Here is an 8,075-nt window from a genome sequence, read left to right on the forward strand (position 1 = left end):
TGCTTGAGGGCTGATTCCACCTCCCTTACCTACAGATGGGATAATAAACCAGGTACAGCAGTAAGTCAGCCAAACCCACTTTATATTTTCACAGCAGAATCAGCACCTGCTAACAGGGTGGGGTATTTGAGACAATGTCTCCCTACTCTGCCAGCCTTTCTGGCCAGCATGAACTTCACTCATTAGGGATCAAAGAAATTTAACTTCTCCAGACTTTACAATTCCAGCTACTTGCTACTACCAGCAAAATACCAAATAATCAAGAAAATGTTCACTAAAATGCCTGCAGTGCTCATACTGTTTACCTGGATTCAACAAGAAGACCCTGGTCAAATTGCTCCACTGCTTTAGCAAGTGAACCAGTGGGGTGCAAAGGGCTATGAGGTCAAATACTCAACTGAATGCTTTCTGTATCGCAAGAAAAATTAGATTTTCTTTAGTGCAAAAAAACCCAGTTTGGACAAGATCTCCAGGCACACAGCACTGTTTGCAGATCATACCTAAGTAGTTTTAAACTAAAGGTAGACCACATTGCAACTGACTGTTAAAAGACAAATAAAATGTCCTGTTTAAACATGAAGCCAGCAAACTATTGCTAAAGAAAAGAGCTAAATTGGGGGCAACCCTGTCCCATTAGTGTACCCAAATGTTCAAAGATGTTACAGCACATACCGCAATTTTGCATTAATTCTAAAACTGCAATAGCAGCAATCTATTTTGCATAATATTTTTCTAATTCACTTCCTTTCCTCTTACTGTTTAGTGTTGCAAGCCAAATATTTGTTCAATATAGTTTTGGAGAATGATACATATAAGGCACAATCAAAGGGGAGCAGTGCTATAATTACTTTGTTTATGGCATTTGGCAGGTGGGAAGCACTGGAATTTTGAGGGGAAGCACTAGATCGTTATATTATATATGCAAAGCTCCTACATTAGGAACTGAATACTTCCTGGTTCTTTAAATTATGCTGATCAAATTAGACTATAACCAAACCACAGTCTAGTACAGACTGGGAATAGCACAAAGAGCTTTATGAAAGTAGCAATGGGGCATGACTGCAAAGTTATGTCTTTTACATATTATCCATCCATGAGCCATCACATACAATTTGCACGGCTGACAGGCCAGGATCAAATGCCTCCGGCACAAAGCAGCATTGGGAAGACGGAGCTAAAGTTTTTTTAAAAATAAACAAACTAGGGAGCTCTCAAAAGAGGCTGGAATAAACTCCCAGGAGAGGCAGCTAAGCCAAAACCCAAAAGCAGAAGAAACTTTATGCCAGGCAGAATCCCACCCCCCAAAATCCCAAGTAGTTTAGCTCATTTACTCATTCATGTAGTGTGCCCTGCCAAAGAATTTGGGGTTACCTGTGCCCAGCGCAGGTCTGCGTGTGTGGGCAGGTGTCTCCAGAGTTCTCTGTGCATGGAATGGGCTTGTACTGAGCGCTGCCTGTCTCCATACACCCGGGAGGGAGGGTAGCCTGGCTGGGGCGGGGCCACAAGGTTCCAGCTGTGCCCTGGTGCTGAACTATGCGGGAGGGCCCTTGAAAGAACTCTGACAATAGAGATGCCTTTGGCTTTTAGTTTCTCAAGGCGCGGTCGCATGAGAAGGGTGCTTGAAGGTGGGGATTTCTCTCTCGCACGGCTGTTCTGCACAGCTCTCTGTGCATGCAGAGAACAGGGTCCCACACGCAGCGCAGCAGGCGAGACACAATCACTTGCTTGTGTGTCTATAAAACAATAAATCGCCTCCATGGGACAGCTGGTTACGAACAATAATTGGGAGTGTTCCCGAGTCAGGATTCAGCCGCAGAAAGACGGATGTGGAGCTTGATGTGTTTATATAGACAATAAACGGAATATTGTGTGTGTGTGTGTGTGTGTGTGTGTGTGTGTGTGTGTGTGTGTGTGTGTGTGTGTGTGTGTGTGTGTGTAAAATGCATAGTGTATGAATTATACAAAATGTGCATCTACGTGTCTAGAGAGGGGACACAGAGTTTACATACAAATTATAACTTTTGCATCTGAACAACCTGTGTAAATTTCACATGGCAAATCCATGGTGTATATGCAGTATCAATAATGGTCCTACTGGTATATGTGGGAACTGTAGGGTCTATGAAAAATAAAGTGTAAAAGAGAACTAAATAGTGGTGCTGGGCGTTTCTTGGACACCTAGTTCCAGTAAGCGTCTTTGAAAATCTCTCCTGGTGACTATTGCTCTTGAAACAGGCTCTCTGTCATATAGAAGAACTCTGGATTCAACAGCTGGTATATATAACAACAAAGGTATTTCCAGCTTTGCCTACTGGTACTTGGCTAACTGGCTGGCCCTCCATCCCACCTGCCTCATGTAACTCACCACATCACTCTCCTACCATAGGACCCAATTCAAAGCCCACTGAAGTCAATGAGTGCTGCTCTGGGGTTACCTGCTTCCTTTAAAATCTCTGTGCTGTAACCTGCTGTGCCTCTTGCATTGCTCCCAACTGTAGTAATGTTCCATGTGGATCCAGAGAAGCCACCAACTCTATTGGATTAGAGTGGCATGAGCAATTGCCAAGTAGGCAGCCACAGCACACATGTTACAGCTGACTTGCTAATTACACTGCGAATAAATATCCATTACTGCAGGGGATGCCCATAAAAATATATGTTGCCAAGAGTATCAGAGCACAAGCTCATGAAATATTGTCTGAGTATCAGCAACTAAACTTGTTTTGCACAACTTCTAGCCACAATAGGTCTGCATTGCCAGCAGCAATTAGCAATGAAAATGATCTAATTATTCCTCACAAAGAACAGGAGTACTTGTGGCACCTTAGAGACTAAATTTGTTAGTCTCTAAGGTGCCACAAGTACTCCTGTTCTTTTTGCGGATACAGACTAACACAGCTGCTACTCTGAAACCTGTCATTATTCCTCACAGTAATTTAACTTTGCTTTTCTGTTCCCATGAAAAACAAGGAGGTGTCATAGGTATGGTGATGAGGCTGATGTCTTTCACAGCTTTAATCTAGATGGCTGCAGGTAGATTTAATAAACTTCTATGAGCTCTAAGTGATTGGAATTTTGCTGAGAATTTTTCTTATCTTCCCTGTGAGTAATTCTTCTTTTCCATATTCCAGCTCCACTCAATGTCAGGCATGTCAGCTTTTGCCTGGGTGGTTTATCCATTTAGCTGCTTCATGGCCACTCTTCTACTGCAGCATCTGCACTGCTGTGTCCTATTGATGTCCCATTTAAATAGTAAGGCATGGAGATTTGTCTTCATTAACAAGTAGCTGTTGTCAGCAACATTTTACTCCCTTCCACACTTTGTAGATAAACACTTTGGGCCAAATTCCATCCTGACTTAGACCTTGTTCAACCCCATGAAAATCAAGGGACAGAATTTGTATCGCTGTATGTTTCTAGTCTGAGTTTAGTATTATAAGTGCACCTCTGCAGGCATAAGATGACGGGCCAGGTTGTTGCCATCACGTTGGTTTTATACCAGTGTTACTCCATTAAAGTCAATGGAATTACAACTGCATAAATCCAGTGTAATGGAGGAGAGATCCTAGCCGCTTTTGTTTTACTTTGTTGGAGGGCTGTCTTCTTCCTCTCACATTCTACCCAGCTAACAGGAAGGATCCAAAATCATGAGCCAGCCTTTTACAAGACAACTTTGAAAATGAAATGGGATGTGTCTGTGTCAAGAAAAGACCCTCCCCCAAAGGAAAGAGCAGAGTCAAATCCATCAAAAAATGCAACAAGAGACTTGTGAAAAAATAAAAGATCAAGGGAGGTTGTCAATTCATTGTTTAAATTAATATTTATTTTTTTATCTGAAAAAGACCTAATGTAGGCTTTATAGCTTAATACAGTGGTAGTGTTGTTCTGAATAACTTCAAATGGGGAATAGAATGGTGTTTTATTTTCTTGAAATACCACACTGATTACTCACTTTTTAATTGAATTCCCATTGCAGTTTTATAGCATTGAAGATATGACACTGTTAATTATGGAATTCCTTTGCGTCTCTTGTGACCTGTGCCATACTTTCTAGCATTGCAACAGCCAGATTCAGATCTTTTAAAATGTGAATGAGTTATTCCACTAATCTGATTTTCAGAGGGCTTCTCCTGACTTCAGCTGGAGTTCTGAGTGCTCGGCCAGTCTGAAAATCAGGTCCAAGATGTCTCAAACTGGCCACTCAAAAATTGGGATGGCCAAAATCAGTGACCACTTGTGAATATTTTGTCAATAGTGAAAATGTGTTTTCTCATAGTGATACTGAGGTCCTCGATGATGGCAAAGGATTACTCTCTATTATGGTTGATCATATTAAGTGACCAAGGAGGATATTTAAGCCGCACAATGTTAAACATGCAGACAGAGCTTGGCAAGGATGTTAATTTCCTTTTCTTTTCCCTCATTTTCTGAGATGTTTCAGTTTCTAGGAATGCAGCAGCTAGTACTAAAAGCTCAGCAACTAAAGACAGTTCTTTCCAGTTAAACAGGTTTAGCAGGTCTACTTCTAAAGAAGATGATGTCAAAATCCAGGACTTCCTGAAAATATAATTGTTTATATTTTCATGATTAGAGAAACAGGCAGCTCCTAAAATATCCAGTTCAATTAACTTTAAATGCTGTAATCTTTATCTTTTTTCTTACTGACGCCAAACAGTAACCTGGATCTAAGGAAGTCCTTTTCAGTTTGCCTTTGTATGTGGCTCTGAAACAGCAAATGAAATAAGTCTGACAATCTCTACTGTGCAATTCACACATCCTCAGAATGCAGAGTTTTAGAGCCTGCTCTTTTTTCTACAGAAGTTCCCTTTAGCCTTTGATACAGAAAATAAATAAACCAGCCTAATCATATGCTGTAGTACTCTGACAGACTAAACCATCTCCCCTAGTACTACTTATTATTGTAATAGAGTGTGCTGACCCTTTAAGAGAGGCTCCAGGACCAGCTCTGCTCTGTTTCTGGTTTCAGCCCAGAAGACAGGCATTCTGGGAGTTGTAGTTCTCAGAACATATGAGACCTGTAGGCTTCACAGGGAGGTATGCTAGGAGAGGAGGCTGTATACAACCATCTCCCTTTCGTTAGTGTAGAGGAAACTGGGATGGAGCTCAGAGTTTCTAGGGGAGTCTCTCTATTAAGAATGAGACCTGGAGGGAGCTGTTGGTAGGCATCTTTGCAAAGAGAGCCTGGAAAGGAACAGGCTGTGATAGAAGGACTAGAAGAAGCCAGGGAAGAAAGGATATCTATAGAAGGTCTTTCTGGTGAGGACACTAGGAAAGGAGCTCTGGGTCTTTCCTGTCAAAGGGAAAGAACCTTGGGGAGGAGGGTCTGTGAAATAAACCAGTTAGTAAAGTACTGTGAGAAGAGGGAGTGTTTTTTGGTCAGGAACAAGACCTAGCTAAGTCCTGAGGCGGAAGCTGAGAGATTGTGGCAAAGCTGAAGAAAGTGGCCTTGGGGAAAGAAAGGCAGAAACAGTTTGGAGATGGACCTATTGCTATCTAGGACACAAGGCTGGAGCTCTTAGAAGATGGAGCACCCAGGAGATATTGCTATTATACCCCCACCAGAGGATACTGTGTTCCATGAACAGTGAAACGGGGGGAGGGGCAGATTGTTTTCATTTGGACTATTGTTTATTCGGGACTTCTGTGATTTGGTTAGAGTATTAAACTAACTTACAAGTGGGGAAAACAGCCCCTCTGAATACTGAATTCTCATAGTGAGAAGGCAGGCTTTTCACCATACCCAATCACTACGAACTCCACTTGTGAAAGAGAAATGATGGCTACCCCTGAAACAAGAACTGATTATCACAAACTGTGTAGACGATTGCTGCCTGAGAATAAACTGATAGCATGTGGTTTTTGTAAGAAGTTTCAACAGATATCACATGCTTCATTTTCTTGAGAAACTATGGGGAAGTGCTTCTAAGAAAGAAGAGAATATGAAGCAACTGAAACAACATACAGACTTAGCTTGATAAATTGGAGGAAAGACTGGAGACAGTGGTTACCCAACACTTTCAATACTATTGTTTTTATGTTGTTATTCTGAGGAAATGCTGTTATGACCACGTGTGTACGTGGATCCTTGTTCCCCAAAAGCTCCTACTCATCTATCTATAGGACGGTAATTGCCTCTTGCCCCACTTGAACACAGTCATTAATCATAGAATATCAGGGGTAGAAGGGACCTCAGGAGATCATCTAGTCCAACCCCCTATTAAATCATCCAACAGATTTTTGCCCCATATCCCCAAATGGCCCCCTCAAGGATTGAACTTGCAATCCTGGGTTTAGTAGGCCAATGCTCAACCCACTGAGCTATCCCTGTGTTGTGTGGGTGTCACTCTGTGCCCAGCCCAAAGATGAGGAGAGCCTGTAACAGACCCCTGCTACAGAGGCTGTCTCTTTAGCTCAAGCTATACACACATGCTTTCAACTCTGAAGGTCCCTTGATTCAATCATTGGTGTTGACCAAGGCATGGTTGTCACACAAGGTACTTTGTGTGCATAGATTGGCTTGAGCATTAGAGTCCACAAACACAGTGCAATTTCCAAGACTGGAGCCTCCTATTTCACTAATTTGGGGTACACAGTTAGTAGATGTACACTATCTAACTTTAGTATTGGGGTGAACACTAAATAACTGGAAATAATATGGGCAAAGCCATTTATGAACTAAACAGTAGCTAGAACATAAAAATGGCCACACGGGGTCAGACGAATGGTTCAACTAGTCCAGGATCCTGTCTTCCCACTGTGGCCAGTGACACATGCTTCAGAGGTAATGAACAGAACAGGGCAATTATTTAGTGTCCATTCCCTGTCGTACAGTCCCAGCTTCTAGCAGTCAGAGGTTTAGGGACACCCAGAGCATGGGGTTGCATCCCTGACCATCTTGGCTTATAGCCATTCATGGACCTGTCCTCCAGGAACTTATCTAATTCTTTTTTGAACTCATTTATATTTTTGGCCTTCACAACATCCCCTGTCAACGAGTTCCACGGGTTGACCATGCATTGTGTGAAGAAGTACTTCCTTATGTTAGTTCTCAACCTGTCGCCTCTTAATTTCATTGGATGACCCCTGGTTCTTGTGTTATGTGATGGGGTAACTAACACTTCCTTATTCACTTTCTCCACACTATTCATGATTTTACAGCCCACTATCATATCCCTCTCTTAGTTGTCTCTTTTCCAAGCTGAAAAGTTCCAGTTTTTTAATCTCTCCTCATATGGAAGCTGTTCCATATCTCTAATCATTTCTGTTCCCCTTATCTGTACCTTTTCCAATTCTAATATATATATTTTGAGATGGGGTGACCAGAACTGCGCACAGTATTCAGGTTGTAGGGGTACTATGGATTTATATAGTGGCATGATGATATTTTCAGTCTTATTATCTATCCCTTTCTTGATGGTTCCTAACATTCTGTTAGTTTTTTTGACTGCCGCTACACATTGAGCAGATGTCTTCAGAGGACTATCCCTGATGATGGCAAGATCTCTTTCTTGAGTGGTAACAGCCAATTTAGACCCCATCGCTTCATATGTATAGTTAGGGTTACTTTTTCCAATGTGCAATACTTTGCATTTATGAGCATTGAATTGCACCTGCCAGTGTGTTGCCTAGTCACTCAGTTTTGAGAGATCCCTTTGTAACTGTTTGAGTCAGCTTTGGACTTAACTATCTTGAATACTTTTGTATCATGTGCAAACTGTGTCACCTCACTGTTTACCCCTTTTTCCAGATCATTTATGAATATGATGAATAGCGCTGGTCCCAGTAGAGATCCTTGGGGGACCCCACAACTTATCTCTTTCCATTCTGAAAACTGACCACTTATTCCTCGCCTTTGTTTCCTATCTTTTAACCAGTTACTGATTGTGAGAGGGCAACCCACCCCGCACTAGCCCCGGCAGCGCCAGACAAGTAGCTCTGTCAGCGGAAGTCCTGCCCCGCTTGTACTGGGCATGCTCCAAACGCTCAGTAAGTATAAAAGGAGGGAACTCAGCTCAGTCTGGGCAGGCGGCCGAAGGGGAAGGACCTAACCAGGC

General features: G+C 42.3%; 1 protein-coding gene across 2 annotated transcripts in view; it reads right to left on the reverse strand.

Annotated features, from left to right (window-relative positions):
• Positions 1-1,443, reverse strand: part of PLD1 (phospholipase D1) — a 137,536-nt gene extending 136,093 nt beyond the window's left edge. The window contains exon 1 of one of the 2 annotated variants that reach the window (XM_054039303.1): positions 1,372-1,443. The gene's annotated coding sequence lies outside the window, so the exon portion shown is untranslated. The remainder of the gene's footprint in view (positions 1-1,371) is intronic. The other variant, XM_054039305.1, reaches the window with a different exon arrangement.
• Positions 1,444-8,075: the final 6,632 nt, after the last annotated feature.

The sequence above is a fragment of the Malaclemys terrapin genome, chromosome 9, assembly GCF_027887155.1.
Source record: "Malaclemys terrapin pileata isolate rMalTer1 chromosome 9, rMalTer1.hap1, whole genome shotgun sequence".
NCBI lineage: Eukaryota > Metazoa > Chordata > Testudines > Emydidae > Malaclemys > Malaclemys terrapin.